The sequence below is a fragment of the Herpailurus yagouaroundi genome, unplaced genomic scaffold, assembly GCF_014898765.1.
Source record: "Herpailurus yagouaroundi ecotype Mexico unplaced genomic scaffold, PumYag 203, whole genome shotgun sequence".
Classification (NCBI taxonomy): domain Eukaryota; kingdom Metazoa; phylum Chordata; class Mammalia; order Carnivora; family Felidae; genus Herpailurus; species Herpailurus yagouaroundi.
In genome coordinates this window covers 30,458,927-30,481,037 of record NW_024412434.1, presented here as the reverse complement: position 1 = coordinate 30,481,037, position 22,111 = coordinate 30,458,927, and the positions used below count along the sequence as shown (strand labels likewise).

The window sequence follows — 22,111 nt, the reverse complement described above, 5'->3', positions numbered from 1 at the left end:
AGGCCGATCATTTGAAAAGTGCCCCCAACACAAGCATGACTAAGGAAGGGTACGCGTTACGTAGGGGACACTGGGCTCTGGCCCTTCGTTGCTGCCTGAGGTAAACGCAGCATCACAAAAGGCACTGATTTAGTCAGGAAGGAGCAGCAGTGAACGTGTTAATTGGTCAGCTCAAGAGACCCGAACAACAGCGCGATGGCAAGTCGTCTTTGCCCGTCCAGGCCCCCCAGTCCTCATCGCCAACAGGCTGTGTGCTTCCCACTGCCTTGTTGCCCTGCTGCACAGGGGCCTCCTTCCGAGGGCTGCCCCGGAAGAACCCAGAGTCCAGCCCCCACGGCCTCTCTCTCTGCACAGCCCCACCTCCAGGACTGATCCCCGGGGCACAGAAGCCCCTCCTCTGTCTCTAGCAGGAACACAGTCTACAGGGCTGGGTCTCCCTGTGGGGTCATGTGGACCCCGCTGTTACACATCTCCCTCACTCCCTCACCGGTAGGTTTCTCCCAGAAGAATTTCTGTAATAAGCATTTGCCCTAAACCCTCCTCATCCCAAGGGCTGCTTCTGGGACAGTTCAAGCTAAGGTGGAAGCATAGCAGGAGAGGAAAAGGGAAGAAGCAAGTCGAGGCACACAAGATCAGTGCAGGTGAGAAGAAGGGACAATGCAGGGGTCCGCACGAGGAAGGCAGATGAAAGTCTACAAGTCCTTTCGGGACTCCTGTCTCCCCCCGCCCCACCATTTGGTGTACTGGGTGTGAAGCTGGGGGGTGGGTGGAAGCTGGATTCTCACGAGCTGGTTATATAGAGTGTCCCACAGGGTAAAAAATGATCCTCCGGGCAGACGTTGGGAACCACAAATGGGTGTGGGCAAATGTTGAGCTCCTAGGTGAAAATCTCATGGCAGCATGGGCAACCCGGATGAAAAGTGTTACCTGATGTCAGGGTGGGGCTGGCTACCTCTGGTTTTCCAACAGACTTTTCAAAGGTAAGGGGATGTTTTGTTGTATAAGTATTTATATCCCTCTGCGCTCGGCACCCCTTGCGTATGCACGCTGCACAAGACAAGTTGAAATCACAGGATCTTAAGAATGGCCAGGGCACCTCTTTTTATAGAGTAACAACCCTTTCCTGGTGTGCTGGAAAACAACGTGTGTCTATAGGAGCTGAGCTGTGACCAAAGACATTACTTTCCTTCTTCTATTTTTAGAAGCACTGAAACCTACCCTCTGATTTCCAACCACACTTCGATTCTGACACATACAAATACAGCCATTTGCTGGTAGGCATGGGTCTAGAAAGAATAAAATCTCCCTTCTGTGGTATAAAAGGTAAGTTTTATCTCTCAAGCGAGGGGGGAGTAGGTCCGGGCAGGTGGATTTGAGGACACGCTTACGTGTGGTATCTCTGACATCCAGCAAGTATAGTCAGTGGCAACCGAGGTATGTTACAAACAAACAAACAGAAACCCGGAGAGCAGTGACCCTGTGATATTTCTGCAAATAATGAGGGGCTGTGAAATATTTAAAATCATGGCACTGAAAATAAAAGTGTGCATTTATCTAATAATAAGGCGGCTGTTTTATTATAAAAGGTTAAATAAATACTTTCAGTGAGAGAAAGTGCTAACGAGAATGTCTCTCAGGGAAAGGAAAATCATCCCACTTAATTGTATTCCATTTCTGCCACTGGAGGTTCATTTTGGGGACACTCTCTGGGCTGAGTGTAGGGAAATCGATCGTGGACGCCTCTCCTTCACTCTGATGGATGCTAGTTGCCAAAGCTGAAATATTTTTAGTTTCAGGCCAGTCGCTCCTGGAGCCAAAAGCCCTAATTGTTCATTTATCCACAGTCCTCTGGGTGATGCGAGGCCGGAACTGGTGGAGAGAGGCCTTCTGTCCCCGAGGAAGGTGTGGGACGCCCAGAAGCAATGGAGTGGCCCGGGTGCGGATAAGACACAGCTGTCCCGTCATTGTGATTACGATTACGATTGTGAGTCCAGGAGGCTCCTCACCGAAGCCCTGGTTTCACTCTTTTAAAAATAAACTCTTTCAGTCTGCCGATGTCCCTCGCCCGGGCATGCTGAAACACGCGAGTTACGCGTTTGCCTTGTTAAGTGCCACGCTGAGTAGTCGCTGAGGCCCTCCCTCCTGTGCGCCCCCTGCCCCCCCCCCCCCGGCCGTCAGAGCAGGGCTCTGCCTCACGAGACGTCACCGCGGCAGGGACCAAGTGCACAGCAGCAAGTATTGTGGTTTCGCCTAATGCCCCAACTGTGCAAACAGATGACTAAAAGCGCGGTTCACAAGACAGAGAGGAGGTCAGAATCTGTCGGCGCAGACACTCCACACGGCGACTGATACAATGCACTTTCGTAGGGGGCTTATTTACGGGAACATATCATGAGTCTTGGCAATTCGTAGCACGACGTTCCATGGAAAATTCCCTTCTCTGCTCAGACTAAACGCAAGACATACAGCATTCACTTTTGATTACCGAAGGCCGTAAACACACCCCAACAGGTATAATACGGTAGTTTACAGCCGTGGCCTAAATTGGGAGATATGCTTTCTTCTTCATAAAACGAGAAAAGTGGGATAGGTTGGAAGTCTTCGTGACTCTCGGCAGGACGGCTAGCTGGCCGCGGCCACCGCAGGGACTGTCTCGTTACCCACTTACCAGGATTTGGTCTCCTCCGGCATCATTTATTCATTACCTATACTGCGGCTTTGTAGGCTAGTCTATAAATACCTTTCTAATTTGAATTAAGATAATGTGCTATCTGTGCTTGTTAGATGTGGCAAAACGCAGCTTGTACTCACTTTAAATCTTACCAAGTCAGAGAGCAGTTTTGCATTCCAGATAGAGCTAAAAATATTCACCCATTAAAATAGTAATCATCATTAAAATTAGCTCACTGATTTTGCTGATTAATTTCTCGGTGACAAGTACGCTTTCTAAAAAGTTTCAATTAAACATTTTTTTTTTTGAACAAAACTCGACTTTTAAAATCTAAACTATCTAGGAAGAAAGGGATAATTAAGGAAATAAAAATAGAAAATTTAAATCTACTGTAATTTGCACAGACTTTGTGAAGATTCGCTGTCAAAAACCAGAGGAAGGCAAAGCATGGAAACAGTTGTGGTGACTGGAATGTGGGACCGAGGCCCCCTTCTTCACTTTGGGGGTGACGCACATGCCTGGGAAGGTGCTTTGTTTTTGTCTGCACAGGAGTGCACTAGCGGGCATAGTAAGAGTGCAAGTGCTCAGAGCCACTCTCGTGACATTAGATGTTTACGTGCACGCGCTCGATTTTCATTTGCAACAGGCATGCGTCCAGTCCAGCAGAAGGCTGTAAATCCGTGACAGCATAAAGGGGCACTTGAAAGGCATGGATGAAACAAAGGCTTGTTATTGTTTGTTTTTTTTGTCTTTATTATCTTTATTTTAGTCACTATGTTTAGTTAATATTCCCATATTATATGGGGTTAAAGACATAAACAGGCTAAAATATTATTTTAATCAACCCTACAGAAAATGGTGTTTCCATTCAATCCTTTAGGCAAATCAACCCCTTACTGTCATCTTCAGAAAATAGGCTAATATAGATGCCTCTGGTTTTAAGTATATCAACTATGTTGAAACTAAAAAATGGGGCACGGGTGGTAAGACAGAAGGCTGCTGAGAAAGGTTTAGAATACAGGGATCAGGAGAAAGTTATAACGTGCACTTGTGTTAAAAATAACGTATCATTCGGTACTAATTAAGGCGATAAAGTATTCCTTAGCTATGAACGTTTAACGTTTCATATTATTTATAACAGACACACATCACAAAATAATAGTGAAATCCAGTACGTCACGGATGACTATTGTATAGTAACGGCCACAGAAATATCTTCTGACACTTCTCAAATAATGCATCCCAGCAGCTCCGGAGGAAGACAGAGATTCACGCCAAAGCGATCTGGTGTCCAGCGGGTGAGAAATGTAGCGCTTAACCTAAGGGTATCCATGCTTCCATGAAAACACAGACACACATTTCTTTTCCGTTCAGAAGACACAGATAATGAGCAGTTCTCTATTTCTTTTTTTTTTTTTTTAATTTTTTTTTTTTCAAACGTTTATTTATTTTTGGGACAGAGAGAGACAGAGCATGAACGGGGGAGGGGCAGAGAGAGAGGGAGACACAGAATCGGAAACAGGCTCCAGGCTCTGAGCCATCAGCCCAGAGCCTGACGCGGGGCTCGAACTCCCCGACCGCGAGATCGTGACCTGGCTGAAGTCGGACGCTTAACCGACTGCGCCACCCAGGCGCCCCAGTAGTTCTCTATTTCTTGACTTTCAAATATTAAACTGTCACGGCATCCAGCCGCTTTTAATAATGTAACTCAGCCTCATCTTTTAGAGCTTTAGTGAGTTATTTTCCAGAATTTTTGAGAATATGTCATTTGAGGAACACACATCTTACTCTATAATCTCTTGAACATGTTTATTTCAAGAGATATTAGATCTAATACAAAAGTTCTTTCATATCTTTGGTGACAGTATGTCTGAGGTGTTTGGGATCTCAGAAAAATAGACCATCTTGCTTATCTCCTGTAATCTGAATCGTAAATCCGGTCTGGCATCAGGTGGGATTCCGTGAGTAATTATCACAATGAAATAATCTGTGTGTGTGCGTGTGGATTAATAGATACATAGACAGACAGACAGATAGATGGACATTCAAAGTACCTCAATTGTCAAATATTTTCAAGTTTGGGCTCTTACTTACATCCAGAAATATATGAAAGTAGAGAGTCTGAACTACTTTAAATCTGCTATGTCCATGGGTGGTATTTCCAGCTTTCACTTTTGCCTTCTTACAAATCATTTTCCCTTTAGTTTCTGATATAATTAATAAAATACCAGTGTCCCTGGCCCTCCAAAGGCATCCCATCAGACTCAGACCCAAATCTAAAGCCTTGGCCACACCCCTCCCTCCCCCTGCGGCTTTCCCGCACTCACTGAGCCTCTGCCCCGGCCTGCACCCACCTCCTTCCCTCCTCAGGGCACCTGGGCTTCCATTTTCTCCTGCCTCCGGTGACCTTCCCCTGCTCTCTGCAGACCAGCTTTGCTCAGGGTACTGTCGTGGACGAGTGGGACTCCCCAGAAAGCTCAGTGAGAGCCTGGGGCTGGAGCCGGTGTGGGAAGCCCAGCTTCCTTCCCCCCCATGGAAGGAACAACTGGGGGGCAACGTGGTCTCCAGACCCCCCTGAGAAAACAATCCGGAGCTGGGACTCCCCCGAGCTTTACTTCTGGCTCCTGATTTCGCTCCAGGGCTCCTGGACTGACTTCTCCTGCAAGGAGAATTTCCTATCAAGGATAATCCTATCAAATAATCTTCACCTCCAGGCATACCTCTGGGGAACACGAGCTCAGACAAAATGCCTGGGCATCTCCAATACCACCTCCTACTCCCTACTGTAAGCCCCATTCAGGCACTTTGTAGCTCACCCATCCGGGTGCCCCAGGGAATCCAGGAGGATGGGGCCCTCGGAGCTGCATGCTTCACATCGTCAGGTTTTATTCACTTTACGACACCTAATACTCTCTAAGATTATGCCTCACTTAATGGAACAGCGTTCTCCTGCCATGTGGCATCTCTGTGAAAACAGGAACTTCTTCCCCTTCTGTACTGTGCTTCACGACCCTAAAAAGGCCCACAAGATGGCAGGTTCTCAGTGGCCGCTGGGTAGAGTAGAGAGATGGTCTACGAGTGGAAAAAGATTGACCTCTCTCCACCTGGGGTCTCACATCTCCCCTTGCCTCTCACTTCCTCCCTAGAACTGAGAAAGGGGAGCAGTGGTCCCGGCTCCTGCGATCAGTGCACACTCGCCAGGGAATGAACGAGTAGGCCAGGAAACATGTCCTCCGGCCGTCGGTTAGACATGCCCAACTGCCTTTCCATGTGCCCAGATATGAGCCATCGTGGAAGAATCAGCAAGAATTTGCTGCCAAACTCAGAGATTTTCTCCCCAAGCAGAACTGGTGAGCTTGGGTAAGCGCCTCCGAGAGCTCCCCCCCTCCCCCCGCCCCGGGGCCCCCGGGTACTTGCCAGAGGTGGGGCCGGGGACCAGGCTCATCATCGTCCTGGAGATCAGACACCATGGCGTCTGTTCTCATCGCTTCCCTGGGGGAGGAGGGATGGGGGGGGAGGCAGACCCTGGGCAGCCTGGGCAAGCCCTGGGCACCCTGGGCAGCGTGACAGCAGCAGGACCTTGACATCTTTTGAGCAGACACAGGGAAAGCAAGGCGGCAGTCCCTGCATACATCCGTGGGAAGCAATGATGCTGGGTGCAAAGGCCCTGTCGTCACGGTGGGGCTGTGGGAGAGCGAGATGCTGGAGCTGTGTTAACGGGGTCACATTTGCTGAAGGCTAAAGCACCCCAGGTACGTTCCCTTAGCAGCCGACAGAATGAGAGAGGGCCCATTGTCACACGCAGATGATTGCTCAAGAGGTGAAATGGTAAGACTTACTGTTGCCGTCACACCTCACTAGCAGAAAAGTGAATGGCAACCAAATAATACAATTTCTGTTATTCTAACAGGGGCTTTTTAGGAAGGTACAGATCCTCCCGGGGGAATGTCAGAATGTCGGGTTCCAGAGATTGACAGTACAGTAGAATTCCAGGGTGACACTTCATAATAAAACCTAATATAGAAAGAGAGAAAACCTCATTCTCACCATATAAATTAAGGAGTGACGATTTACATTAAACACCTATTCACCGCATGACAAAAAGATTCTGTGTAGGAGCACTACGCGTAATGATTTTCCTCCGGAGCAGTTAAAGTCGGATGTGTCTTCTCCGGAGGAAACCAGAGTTGTGGCTCAATGTTCTCTGCCGTCTCTACCGAAATTCTGTCTGGTTTTAATTCACAAGCATTGTGCAATACGATGGCGTACAATCAAATTCCTTTCTCAATTGTACTAAGCGGAGGGTACCCCGGGGATGACTGGAAGATACGGCTGCAGTTACTAGATTGTGTGCACGTGTGCGTGTGTGGGTAAAGCGTGTGACTGTGTGTGTGCATGTTGTGAAGTCCGAATGCCCCCGCGCTGGCACATGTGCATTCCCAGCCTGTGTCCTGGAGGGACAGAGTAACTTTCTTCCGAGAGAGTCTGGCTGCAGCATCCCGCAGATGGGGCCACTTGGTACTTGGGTGCCAAGGATGGTGATTAGGTCGATGACAAATCTGGGTGTTGAGTAGAAAGAGCTTACTGATTAGTTTCTGGAATTGTTGCCCAGTTTTGTTTTTTGTTTTTTGTTTTTTTTGTCTTTGGTTTTTTTTTTTTTCTAAATGGGTTTTGCTCTTTTTGCGTGTTTCTGGATTAGTGAGTTCTGTCATATACTTAGTTAAACCATGAAGGCTGCATTAAAATGAACCCATTCGAGTCTTGCCGGGATATGCGCGTGTGTTAGGATTCTACTGCCTCCGGGAAGTGGTCACTTGGCGGAAGAAAGAGGGAAAAGCTTCAAGGTGCTCTCCGAGGAGCACGGGCTCTGGATGTACTTCCTGTGCATTTTCCAGGATCTTTTCTGTAATTTCTCAGTGCTATGCCTCGGAAAAAAATGCCCAGGTCAGCACTCAGCACATGCCTCCGACTAGAATCTCCCTCACTAAATCTTGCTGTAATGGATATGATTTAAAAATTAAAAAAAAAAAAAAAAAAAAAAAGGAAATGGAGAAGTCCTTGGTAAGTACCTGAGGAGAGCTGCATATGAATCTGAGCTCTTTGCCTCCCTCCAGGTTTCCTTTATGTCTGCTGAGTGCTTGAAACATTTCCAAGCATCTTGCCACCCTTTTACAAACTCTGCTTATGACGGCAGCTCCTGGGAATGAGTTATATTCTGTTCTCTGGGCTACTCAAATAAAAAGTGCTACCTACTCCATTTGGCTGTTTCAAGGAATTTAAGAAATATAAACATGAGACTGGGATTTTGTGCCCTAATGAGTAAGAATCGAGAGAGAGGGAGTGTGTGTTCAATGCCGTGAAGGGTGGATGATAGGTCTTTCCTAAAAAGCTGTATTAAATAGGAAGGAAATGAATGTGGACGTTCCCAGTTCCCAGTGAGATTCCACTTTCAGAGAAAGTTGCTGTTACCTATCAGCTGGGATTTCAGACAGTTAAATGTCTGATTGGAGCACAATGATAAGAAGAAAGAAGCAAGCTAAAACAAAAAGAAGACAAGGGACCCAATGCAACGGAGACTAAGTTTGCAGGATTAAAATCCCAGTGTTTTACCAGAATTTCCTCTGGGGAGACCTTTGTCGCAACAGATGGAAACCTGGTTCTTTGTTGTTCAAACGGTAAAGCCGTATGTGCAAGACAAGTGGTCGTAAGCGAAGGTTACAAGGATACGCTATGGCAGGATCTGGCATTTGGATTTCAGAGCAACCCCAGGGGCCGGGAACCCCAGCTGTATCCAACAGGCTGAGATGGAAAGAGGGTCATGGGGTCCTCAGGGCTCGGGGTAAGGTGGTAAATTTAGTTCTCGTTGTGACGATGACACGATGACCAGGCATCGGTACCTGGCAACCTAAACCGATGGGACCTACCCCTCCATCCGCCTTTTCTTGACATTACCCATTTCTACCTGCTGCGTTTGCAGTAAGGGCTGACACTAGGAAGGACACAGGAAAGGCAGAGGGCCGGGGACCAGCGGGCCTTGGAGAAGGGAAGTGTGAGGGGCACGGAGCCCTGCCCCCCTCATGCAAGCGTGCTGCTCCGGAAGGTGGGTTCAAAGAGGACATTTAGGAGATACATCACCAACACGTCTTCTAGGGCACAGGACGGCGTAGAGAACTCCATTTCCTTAGTTGAATAAGATTCTAACTTGGGTTTAAAAAACGGATATAGCAAAATCTTATGAACGATGAATTATTTCACTCTTTTGTTTCCAGGTAACTCCTATCATTGTATAACAGGGAAACTCTACACACGCGTGTTGTGGACGGATGCTGATCACACGGCTTTATAGTAAACTTTCTCCCAGGGGCAGGAAGCGAGGAGGAAAACCACTCAGAGATCAGGGCTAAGGCTGGCCCAAGATTTAGACCTGAGATGATCAGACTTCTGAGTGCACCTGCGACCGACCATGTCAGAACTATCACATCTTCCTCAACCCATGTGTGCACCGCCCTCTCGGAGTCGCCTGCAGCAAGCTGGGACTGCCACGGGACCGAGGGCTCACGGACGTTGGGTGAACACATAGAAAGTTTTAGAAAATTCAGTTCTTTTAATGCTTCTTTTTCAGGTGATAAAATATCTAAAAATCGCAACCACACATTTGACTCTCTGTTAGTGATTACTAACGATCCCTGGTTATAATGAGCGTGTGAATTTCTTTGAAATGAAATTCTCTGTTGCTTTTCTTTTTAACGAATCAATTTGTGATGGTTCTGGGATTATTTCAGACACGGAGGTATGATGTATTTCTTCTCCCATGGGCGTCAGAGAATTTTATGGTGCCCCCCCCCCAGCCCCAGCTCTGGAAAAGGCACCTAATGTTTCCCTGTTTCAGCTATATTTTGTAAAACTGTTAGCAATGTCTAAGATACGAGTGGGTGGAAAGGGGTGAGGATTATATAATGCTGCTATTTTCTTTAACTTTCTTTCATTGTATGTTTGCTGAATGAGTGTGAGTTTAGCACCAATAATTTGCACCCAGGACTGCAGATTGGGACCTGCTTGGCCCCAGTGACCGTCACAGCGAGAGGACTCCAACATTTGGGAAACGACAAATGTCTCACGTGCTTGGCTGCCCTAACAGAATACCATAGTCTGCGACTTAAACAACACATATTTATTTCTCACGGCTCTGGAGGCTGGAAGTCTAAGATCAGAGAACTGGCGGGTTTGGCTTCTTCTGAAGCGTATTTGGCTTGCCAATGACCACCTTCTCCTCAAGTGGGTCCTCAAGTGGTGGGATGGGCAAGGGGGCTCTCTGGGTCTCTGTCACAAGAGCACTGCTCCCATCACAGGGGCTCCATCCTCATGACATAATCACATCCCAAAGGACCCATCTCCTAACTTCACACTGGGGGCAGGTAGATCTCCATGGAGGAATTTGGGTGGAGGGGAGACACAAACATTCAGTCCACAGCCATGAGAATTAGAGAGGCCAAGAACACGCAAAAGACAGAAAGTTCTGTGTGGGAAACTATCACTCAGCAAGAACTCATATAAATCCCGGGAACAATGACCTGTCAATGTGGATGGCAATGATAATTCTAGGTGGCAATGATAATTCTAAGAAGCAATGTGAACTTTAGTTTCCAGTTTTGCTGAAGTCAAGGGTTTTATTCAATTAAAAAAAAAAAAAAAAGTTCATCTATTGCATTTTGTGCCCACAGATGAAAGAGGAAATCGGCCTTTCTTTCAGACGCTCAGAGGGCACACATGCCCAGAACTGCACAAACTTCACCGGTGGTGACAATAATGGGGCCACTTTACATTTTACACAGGGTTGGGGTTTTCAGTATTCATGATAAAGTATGAGAAAGATATAGGAAATAATATAACAAAGTCCCAGATTTCTCAAGTCTTTACAGTTTGATATGCATGTTTCAGACGTTTTTAAGAAATTATAATTTACTGGTGAGTTTGAAGTCCCTTGTCAAGCCTTTTTCCTCCCCCTTAGAGATAACCAGCATCCTGAATTTGTCATCCCCTTCCTATTTTATGCTCTGGTTATGCACTGTTCTCATAAATACTATATTGAGTTGTTTTGCCTGTTTTTATTTATTTTCTCATTCAAGTATAATTAACAGACAGTGTTATATCAGTTTCAGGTCTAAAATATAATTCAACAGTTCTATACAGTTCTCAGTGCCCACAGAAATAAGTGTGCTCTGAATCCCCTTTATCTGTGTCACCCGCACCCTCGCCCACCTCCCCTCTGGTGACCACCAGTTGGTGTTCTGGAGTTAAGAGTCTGTTTTTTGTCTCTTTTTTTCTTGTTTGTTCATTTTTTTGTTTCTTAAATTCCACGCATGAGTGAAATCATATGGTATTTGTCTTTCTCTGACTGATTGACTTCATTTAGCATTATACTCTCTAGATCCATCCATGTTGTTGCAAATGGCAAGATTTCATTCTTTTTCATGGCGAATATTCCATTGTGTGTGTGTATGTCTGTGTGTATGTATATATGTATATATATGTATGTGTGTATATATATATATATACACACATACATATATGTGTATATATATTTACACATATATCTATCTCTTTACCCATTCATCTATCGATGGATACTTGGGTTGATTCCATATCTTGGCTATTGTAAATAATGCTGCGGTAAACACAGACGTATGTATCTTTTTGAATGAGCATTTTTGTTTTCTTTGGTAAATACCCAGTAGTAGAATTACTGGATCATGTGGTAATTCTGTTTTCCATTTTTTGAGGAATCTCCCTATTGCTTTCTGCGGTGGCTGCATCAGTTTGCTTTCCCACCATCAATGTACGAGGGTTCTTTTTTCTCCACATCCTCGCCAACACTTGGTGTTTCTTCTGCTTTTGATTTTAACCATTCTGACAGGTATGAGGTGGTATCTCATTTTGCTTTTGATCTGCATGTCCCTGATGACAAGTGATGCTGAGCATCTTTTCATGTTCTCTGTCCACTTTTAATTGGGTTAAAATTATTTTCTCTATTTTTAAATTTAAGCATTAGTGTGCTGTATATTCCATTGCTTAATAGCTTTTGTCACCAAGTTTTGGAGAATTTATTCTATAACATGAGCCATCTTTTTAATGGTAACCATACAACCATCAAAAATACCATACAGGTATTTTGCTGTATGAATCTTCCCCAGTTATTTGCCTGTCTCCTATTATGCTCACGTGGACCAGTTCCAATCACAGTGCTCCTAGTGAAGGATTTCTTCCTCGGGCCAGCCTTTTTTAAGAGCAGGTGTCCAGAATTCGCTGACTTGTATGCAGTCTCCCTTCCAGTTCAGAAAGCAGGCAAATGCACGCTGAGCCCCATTCCACTAAGACAGCAGCATGGCCGAGCACACTTGCCCCTGCAGCCTTGGTCTTGGAAGGAGGAGCCCGAGGGAGCTCGGCACAACCCACCTAGCATGCGCAAGCGCGAGTTGGTGTGATCCTTCCGGCAGCTTCCGATCAAAGGAGTCAAAAATGAAGGGATGGCCCATAGTTTTGTACCTGTGAAATCTCAGAAAGTGTGGTTTTTTTTTTTTAAGCAAGCAACTGAGTTTATGCTCCGTTAAGATTTTTTTTTTTTTTTTTAAAGCAGTGTATTAGATTGGCTGATTACATTTTAATGTGTTCAGTTAGCATTCAGGGAAGGATGAAATGCTCCCAGAGGGAAACACAAAGCTAGCTGCAGCAGCATGGCAATGAGAATCGCACTGGACTGGGGGCCTCGGGCCACCCCCTGCTCTTCTGCTGCAACCTAGGCTCTGGCTCGGGGCCTGGGCTTCCCCCCCACAAACACCCGACGGGCTCCTGTGTCCTCGTGTGGGTTACCTGCTCCCCCGGTTCCCGTCCTTCGCCGCTGGTCCCGCCCTGCTTCCCACATGCTACTCGCTGGGCTATTTCCCCCCAGTCACCTTCCAACACTTCAGACATAGAAAAATTTCCGCTCTCACATTTCATTTCAGAAAGGCTCTCTTATCTGATTGTTCCTCTTATCTTTTATTGGGTTCTGCCCTCATTTCAGAGAGGCAACATTTTATCGTATTTTTATGGATATTTATACACTTTTTGTAAGCACGATTTCTTCTGTTTCTTTAAAGCCTCTGTTGCCAGACGTACCCTTTTACACAGTTTGCCTGTTTGTTTTCTTTCTAGAGGAAGCTTGACGCTTTCCTCAGATACCTACAAATGTAATTACTCAGTTAAACTGAATGCCCATCTTCAATGTTACTGGATGCTGCGAACCTGTTCTCCAAGAGACTGTGCCAAGTCAGTGTCAGAAGCAGAGGAGACACCCTGTGACCACTCTCACCCCCTGGGGCTGGTCATCAGCAGGGGCCAGGACACAACATGGCACCGCCATGCCTTCACGCTGACTTCCTTATGGCTCAGGGAATGAGCCTCGGACATTCAATGCCCTGGCTAACAGCTCCCTTTAACATCCTGTGTTTTATCGGATTCTTGACTGATGTACCTTAGCATTAAGAGTCTCCTCCTCGACTGCTTAAAATTTTAGACCTTTAATGTATACTTTTGGTCTTTCTTGGATAAGACATATTTTGCTTGGGGGGGGATTTTTTCACTCAAATAAAAATTTATGTATATATATATATATATATATATGCATACACACACACACACGCACTTTTTTAATATAGCAATACGAACAGAGCATACTGTTGGATTAACAGATTTTCTTTTGCTTTTGTGTATAGAATTCATCATTTTAGATCTTTTGAAAAGAAATGTATGACGAGTTTCAGCAAAAGATCTTTTATTCTCTTATTTCTACTCTGCATAGATCTATTTATCCAGTTACATGAATGGGGAAGCCCTGTGCTACCACAGACTCATTCCAACTACACATGCTGGCACTTTCCGTCCTTATAAAATGTGAAATATTCTCATGGGAAAGCAGAAACATGCTTATTGGCATTTCTAAAGGGCAGCTGTATGAAAGAATATCTTTGCAGGACTACGTATACTCATTTGAAAGACTAGCACTAATTAAGATGAATTCAATCCAATTTCCTTGAGAAAAATCTTCAGTGGTAAATTTTGAAAGATGAGAGAAGAATTTGTGTTATGTTAAAATAAAATGTGATTGAATTTTATCTAGATTTTTCACTTGGACCAAATCAGAAACATATGTACCATTATTCTCTTGTTGAGTCATATGGACATGCCAAAAGTATTCCATTAAAGGCTAACACTTAATTACCCAAATGGAGTACTATTTTTATCAGGCAATTCAATTATGAAATGATTTTCATTTTTATTGTCTAAATCATCTATTTCTGTGTATGTATACATGTGTATATATATATATATATATACACACACACACACACATATATATATACAGAGAGAGAGAGAGAGCTTTTGTTTATTACATTATCTATATTAATATCTGTTAAAGTTTAACTTGAGAAAGTGAAGAAATTATATTTGGTAATTATTGTGGGAAATTTATAGGAGAAAATGATTTTGTCAGTTTTGCTTTTTGTTTGCAGCTTGTTGGACATGTATTTTGTTGATTACCATAAAACCCAATGTGTGCATGTTTGTTGCTGTGAAACTGGAAGCAAAGTTTCTTCACGAGTATTCACTTCTGAAGACATTTCTGCTTTTCATGGGCTACATGTAAGCAGACAAAGGAGTCTGGGGCGAGAGGTGGTCCACAGGGAAAGGGTCACCGTGGAGGCATCCCTGACAGAGCTACGGGAATTGGTGGACCCGCTTGCCTGAACAAAAGCTTTCTCCACAATCGTGGAGATGCTTAAGTTTGCGATGAACTCAGCTGACTCCTGGCTCTGCCCAGCTTCCAGCTGAACCTCTGGGTGTGTCTGTGAGGGAGTTTCCAGATGCCACTGGCATGTGCATGGGTGGACAGAGCAAAGCACATCAGCTTCCCCCAGCGTAGGGAGGGGAGGTTCATGCAATCTCTCCGGGGCCTGATGGGACAGAAGGAAGAGGAAGGTTGGATTGGCTCCTTCTGCCTGGCTGCTGAGCTGGGACATCAGGCCTCTCACGTCTTTAGATTGGCACTTACACCACCAGCTCGACGGGGTCTCCAGCTTGGCCGACCGTGGGACTTCTGCCCGCATGATAGCAGGAGCCAGCGCCCCGTCGTAAATCTTGCCCAGTGTAGCCCATTGGGTGTGTGTCTCTAGAGAACTCTAATCCAAGAGTCATTTAATATTAATATCTAAAGGAAGCCAGATTCAGACTCTGCGCTTTTAAAACGTCCAAGGAGAGAAGCTGAGATGAGAAAATAAATATTGACTCATCTCTGTACATAAGAGGCTTTTACCCTATAATAAAGGAAGTAAAATTTTTTTTTTAATTTTTTTTTCAACGTTTATTTATTTTTGGGACAGAGAGAGACAGAGCACGAACGGGGGAGGAGCAGAGAGAGAGGGAGACACAGAATCGGAAACAGGCTCCAGGCTCTGAGCCATCAGCCCAGAGCCCGACGCGGGGCTTGAACTCACGGACCGCGAGATCGTGACCTGGCCGAAGTCGGACGCTTCACCGACTGCGCCACCCAGGTGTCCCGGGAGTAAAATTTTTAAAAGAGGAAACTGCTTTGAAAGTGTGACTTGTAAAAATGTATATATATCTTAAACAATTTCTAAAACTAATTAACCAGTTCCCACCTCTTTTTCAAAGAGCACCCATTAGGACATTTTCTAATAAAAAACAAATCAACAATTTGGAATAACAGAATTTGTTAAGTATTATCAGAACGGGTTACTTGAGAGAACAAAACTTGAACCATTTCTATACTACATCAGGATTTCTGTGATAATTGCTTTTGAATTGACTCAGGTTGCTTTCTTGATGTATTAATAGTGGTCATTACTCTATTGAGAAAACAATAGCAGGTCATACGTGGTCTGCAAAATATTAATATAATATGTCTATTAATTCTTTAAAGTCTTGGGGTATTTTTGATTTGATGTCATTCCGACAACTGAAACAATGTACTCACATGCCTCCTACCCCGATCAACAGAATGAAAAGCGAACCAGGGCTAAATCGGTGAGTCGTTGCTCTTTCTCCCTACCCTGTGCTTCTGGAATCTGCGTCAGACCCCCCATCTGAGGTGAGCAGCGCACCAACGGCAAGACCGAGCTCTCTCTCCTTACAAGAGATCCTGTGTGAAGCCCTCAGGAACCATTTTCTCCATCCCGGCATTTAGTCCAGGAAATCTAACCCTACCTAAAACGTGTCCTCGTCCCTTTCGATTACATGCGTGTCATGGAAGCAGGAAGGGTTACACGTAAAACCCTCAACTAAATTCTGTTCATGTCCAGCTCCTACAGGAAGAGACCGTCCAGATGGTTCTACTGCTTTGGCTGTGCAATATCAACTGGCCCAATACTTTTCTAACATCTCACTTCTGCTAGGTTTTAGCTTTGCTTCATTTCTCCACTTTCCAGGACTCAACATTTTTCTAAAAGTCAATGTGCCCAATTTGCTGTAATCTCTTCTTAACTTTTTAGTTATCACTGAAGGATAGAAAATTTAAAAATTTTTTAAAAATCGAAAAATTTCATGAAAATCCTCAATAACACCACACTTGGATAAGACATGATCAAAACCAAACATGTTGCAAGTTTTAAAACCAGGAAGCATCTTTTTAGACCAGGGTCACTGTCTCCAGGCTAGTGCGTATCTTTCAGGACTACTTGTGATGTATGCATCAACAAACCCAACTTAAACCGGCTTAACAAAAAAGTGAAAACCTCGGCTTATGTAACAGATGCGTCTACGGGTACAGCTATTTTCGATTGGACTCGATTCAGGGCTCAACCTGTGTTACTAAAGTCCGAAGGCGCCTGGGGCTGCCCCATGCCTCCTGGCCGCACTGTCAAACCCAGAGAAAGAGCCAAAGCTCCCCTACACCACGAGTATCAGCACACGTTTTCTCACTGTTTTGACTCTCACTATGTTAGGTGCCCGTCTCTTCACCAGTCGTTACATTCGAGGGGCATGGGATCAATTTAAGCTGACTGATCCTACAATGGGAGCTGGTTATGGAGTCTATTCCCCCAAAACAGGAAAAAGGAGAGGTTTCCTCAAAGAAATGTTGGGTTCTTTTGTGACCAAAGGTAGGAAAATGGATGTTGGTCAGCTAAAAATTGATGTTCTGAGATAGGGAATCTAAGGATATTTGGAGTTTCGTGAATGGTCTTCAAGGAGTCTTGAAATTCCTAGAAATTGTATGCCAAAAAATATATGAGAACACATCCATATCTTTAAAAATATTTAACTGGCCTAAAATTAATAGACATTACCAGTGTGTCTACATATCTGAATATGCTGGTAGAAAGGAGCTTAAATGTAACAATATGCCAAAGACACATCATCACTATCAATTATCTATGAGTACTTTTCTTTCTTTCTTTGAAAAGCCCATTTTTGTAACAGATGAGGATGCTTGTTACGTATTACTTGATTTAGATAGATATTTAGATAGAAAATCAACAAGATGTTCTTATTCCATTGTTGCAAGAAATAGGTTTATTATAAAGGGATTACTCAAAATAAATATATGACTCTGTATTCTATGAGCATGCTTTTAATAGTTTCTCTTTTCATTAGTGAGAACAAATAAAACATTGTAAGAGAGATCGAGAGCACTGGAAACACTAGAAAAGAGAAATGCAAGACAGTAAACTTGTAATAAACTGTCCTTTAATGGGACCATTCTGCAAATACTTTAAAAATCGTAATAGTAATAATGGCAATAATAATAATTAGGACTTTCAGTCTGTAGCGCCTTCCTACTAAGGCCTATAAAGCATTTCAATGTAATGGGATAATATTCATGACAAAGGAATAGCCATAGCCATAAATGTCCATGGCACTTAAACACTAATGAGGAACTTGGGAGTCTCATGACTTGTAAAAGCGTTTCCTCTAAGTACTTCTCAAAGATGGGAGAACCATCAGTGGTAGCTGGGAAGCAGGGAGAGGGAAAGGTAGATGAATGGGCCTGCGAGAAAAGGGATGGAGGTTTTCACTGGTCATCATCAACAGTGTTAGCTACGATGCTGGGTGGGGGAGGTACCATAATCAACTCTTTTACACATGAAATCTACACATTTACTGACCGGCTGCTGAGATACGTTGGTTGCTCTGAAACCCACCGTGTTTCATGGCTCCACACATCACCTCATTATATTCTGAAGTTCACCCAGCATCCTTTCCCCCATCTGCTTGGGTTCAGGACATCAACTTTCTCTTGGGTTACTCCAGTAACCAGCTCACTGGCCTCCCCGGTGTGTCCATCTCCCAACTCAAACCAGAGTGACATTTCTAAAACAAAAATTGGACCTTCCACTCCTTGACATCACCAGTGGCTCTCAAGTGCATTTGGGGTGAATGCTCACTGCTCTCCGTGACTGTGCTCTGTCTAGTTTTCTAGGCGGTGGTGTTAGGAATCCTAGCTCTGGAGTCAGCGGGATCCCGGATCTGCTACAATAAGTACCTCTGAGGCCACGAGAACCTCCTTAGCATCTCTGTGCCTCGACTTTGTCATCTATAATACTAAGCTAAAAGTGAATCCTACTTTGTTGATAGGCTCTGAGAATGAAAGGGGAAATCAGAGGCTTGAGGGCCCCAGTGTAAGTATTAACTTGAAATGCTCGACTTAGGTTGGCCTCTCAGAAGAGTGTCATGGGAGCTGGCTATCATTGCTACTTGAAGTCCACCTTCATCCAGTACTGAGCAGACAGGTGGCATTGGAGACCACTCATCGGCTGGGTCACCCAGCTAAACTTCAAGACTCAGATCACCGCATCATGCATACACACAGGAACACCAGAGATGAGTAAATCAAAGGGGTGGTTATAATATGGCCTTATAGAGCATCTTAGCAAAGAACAGTAAGTTTGTAGAGAGGTGACAAGACAAAGGAATAGAATTTTAAGTTCCTGGGGCAGCAAATTATAGGGCAACAAGTATCTGGTGAGCTAGTGGGAGATAAAGCCTAGTTGGTGAGGTTTGCTGTGTAGACTCCTCTGGTGCAGTCTCTGGGCTGATCAGGGTCTAGAGCTGTCTCTGGTGATTAACTTCTGTCCTTCCTGGTGGGGGGGAGGGGGCGCTGTGTCCTGTGTTTAGGCAAATTAGGGGAAGGCAGAAAGCTTTCCTTCTATCTGCTTCTTCTCAATTATCTCCAGCTCAGAATAATCCTTCTGCTAAAGTGGCATAATTTGGGGTGGCCTAGTCTGAACCCCTTTCAGTATCTTTGACGCTTTCCCAGAGGTCAGTCCATCTAGATCCTCTCAGTGGCTGACAGACTCATAAATCCGCATGAAATGCTCCATAAAAGGACCACTGATCAATGACTCTCCATTCGTCTAGCTTTAGTCTGATTTTCCCTCCCGAGTCTCCTCCTTCTGTCTCCTTTGAAGGCTTTCTTTGAGTGGAAGGCACTTGAAAGAAAGTAGGTGCAGGGAGAGAACTCCCCTCATGTGCCTGAAGACACATCCTCCAGAAGGACCTCGGGGTCCTCGGTCCCCTCCCCAGGAGCCCCACCAACCAGGAGGATGGACTCTTGTCACAGGAGAGGAACTCAGAAGTGGGTCCCACACCCAGAAGACTGTCACAAACTGTCACCCTCCCATCTGTTCCTCTGAGGACCCAGCCATCCCCCCTAACCTGTTCACTCCCCCCCCGAGATACCCACACATCCCATTAGGATGGGATTTAAGCCTGAATCTAAGCACTTGGAGAGTTACTCATTTTCCTGGGTCTCTCTCATGTATACATGGGGTGTACATATTAATGAACCGGTTTGTTTTTTTCTTGTTCATCTTTCTGTTATTACAGGAGTCTGAGCCAAAAGCTCCAAAGAGTAGAGAGGAATTATTTTTCCTCCTCCACAGGTCCCAATATCTCAGTGTTAGTAAAAGGACAAAGGACCCTTTTGATCTGACCACTGCCCTCTTTCTCCAAACACAAATGTGACATTTGGGCTTCCTGAGGGCAGATCTGAGCCGTGAATGCCAGGCTGTTGCACAGTATCTGGTCCTGCCCTTGGGCATCCACAGGACGTGATTGGGCCTCAGAGAAGCTGAGTCTGGGTCCAGGGCACCACCGGTTTTCTCTGTGTATTCAGTCCCGTCTGCATGCCAAGCCGGGCCCTCCCCCAGAGTCCGTCTGTAGCTTTGTCCCCCTGGCTGGATCACGAATTCCTGTAGGCAGACTTCAAGTCCCAATTATTTTGGGACTGTCAGAGCTTAGCATGGTACCTAGCACAGAGCAGTCACCCAAAAAAGTTTAATGAGTGAATTAATTCATATTTTGATTTCTTGTCACCAAGCAGGCAATCCTTCTCAGTACTGAAATTACAGTTTTAATTATTCTTGTGAGTTAGAGATGTGAATTACTTTTCCCCAAACTGTTACCTGGGGGGAGTGAACTAAACAGGTAAGAGGAGGTGGCCAGGTCCGTGGAAGTGAGACTACAGAGGCCACAGGCAGGTATGGTGACTGAGCAACTGCTCTGGCTCAGGCCTGGTGCTGAAGACCTGATGTCCCTTTCTCCCAACAGCACCAGGAGGCGGGGAGGTGGGGAGTGGGGTGGCGGGGAGGGGACTCCATCAGCAACTGAGGCAGCCGAGGCTCAGAGACCACGTGAGGCACTTACACGCCCCTGTCCCTATGCCCCGTCCAAGCAGCTCAACGATGCGAACCCCTCCAAATGGGTCCCGTTGGCATCAAGACCCCCACCCTACCGGGGCTCCTCGCTCTGGGCACTGGGTAGGAGCGCAGGTGGGAGCGAATTGCAGGGTAGGCGGACGGTCCTCTGGGAGGGACCACTTCAAAGGCACAATCAGCAGGACTTTGAAGCAAGAGACGCAACCTTGAGCCCCGGGCACCAGGCCCTTCTGATCCTGAGACCCGTGCGCCCTGACGCTGCGTAGTACTCTTGCAAAAATTAAAAGCGGTATTTCGATATATATCACAAAGATTCTTTTCAATGCCTTTTAGGCTTCCCAGGCATATTTATTCTTTCATTACTTTCTAAGGGAAGCAAGTAATTATTAGGTAGTATGTTAACATTATTAAAATCATTAACACTCACGGGAACACCAAATATTTCAAGTTACATGTAGAATTTAGTATAAAGAAGAACACTTCCTAAAGTGCTATTCAGGGTAATTAAACTTTAATTACTAGAAATTTAAAACAAACGAACAAACAAAAAGCAAATATTTGTCACTGGAGCTTCCATTAGGAATACGGTACTGTGAGAACACAGAGCCAGGAAGTTCCTCCTGAGCAGTTAGAAACGCAGATACACTGTTTGGGGCAGATTACATGACATGGTTAACTTGTACAGAACTGAAGCCACCAGTATATTAACAGCGTACTGTGGCCTTGGACTATGGAATGGATATTTGCTGTATTTTGATTTAAATATTGCTAAAACTGCACAGAAGATCATTAACACAAATAACCGTCAGGTCATCACGAGAGGCAGCGTGGTGGAAAGAATCCTTTCTTAAAATTCCAGATAGAGGGAATTTCTTCCTGTGGAATTTATTATTTTCACATTCTCATGCTTGGGTCTGAGGCCCTCAGTGTAGTGTGTGAGATGCTCACAACTGTGAAATATTAATTACGATTGGTGGTTTTTTGTGTTTTTTTTTTTTTTAACATTAATGAAAGCCTTATGTTTGAGAGATTTTTCCAAAAATGTTAGACTCCCCACCCCCAACCCCGCCTGCCTTTCCTCCTCCTTCCTCTCAACCCTTCTGGAATACGTGCAAAACACTTCCAAGTACAGAATGTACTTTTCTTCAGTGTAGTCAATTTTTCCTAATGACCATTTATATAAACCTTGGTAATGTCGAGAACAGAGAATTCCTGCAGCAATATAAATAGCTTGCAAGAACTCTGCCCTTGACCCCCACTGCACCAAGGGAATAAGTGTTTGTAATTACTGTATTCTGTTAGGGCTCCATCACCAACAGACTCCGACGTGGCCATTCCTGTTTCCTCTGGCTGGTGGGCAATTACGGCACCGAGGCACGGCCAGCACTGAGCTGATGACGGGGACACTCTAGAGGTGGCTGAATTGTCTACTACTACATATACAGCTGGTGTTCATCGGGAAGTGTATTAACCAGGATGAGATGGTCCACAAGAAAAGCATCACCAAATTAAGATCCAGAATCTAGGAATGGGGTCTGGGTGGCTCGGTCGGTTAAGCATCGGACTCTTGGTTCTGGCTGAGAGTATGATCTAAGGTTCCGTGGGTTCGAGCCCCACGTTGGGCTCTGCACTGACAGCACGGAGCCTGCTTGGGATTCTCTGTTTCCCTCTCCCTCTGCCCCTCCTTCTCCCTCTCTCTCTCTCTCTCTCTCTCTCTCAAAAGTAAATAAAT

General features: G+C 45.0%; 1 long non-coding RNA gene across 1 annotated transcript; it reads left to right on the top strand.

Annotated features, from left to right (window-relative positions):
* The first annotated feature begins 605 nt into the window (after positions 1-605).
* Positions 606-10,765, top strand: LOC121014887 (uncharacterized). Its single transcript, XR_005783482.1, has 5 exons — positions 606-1,323; positions 1,845-3,969; positions 4,537-4,632; positions 5,818-6,031; positions 8,941-10,765. It is a non-coding gene; the product is annotated as an uncharacterized LOC121014887 (long non-coding RNA).
* Positions 10,766-22,111: the final 11,346 nt, after the last annotated feature.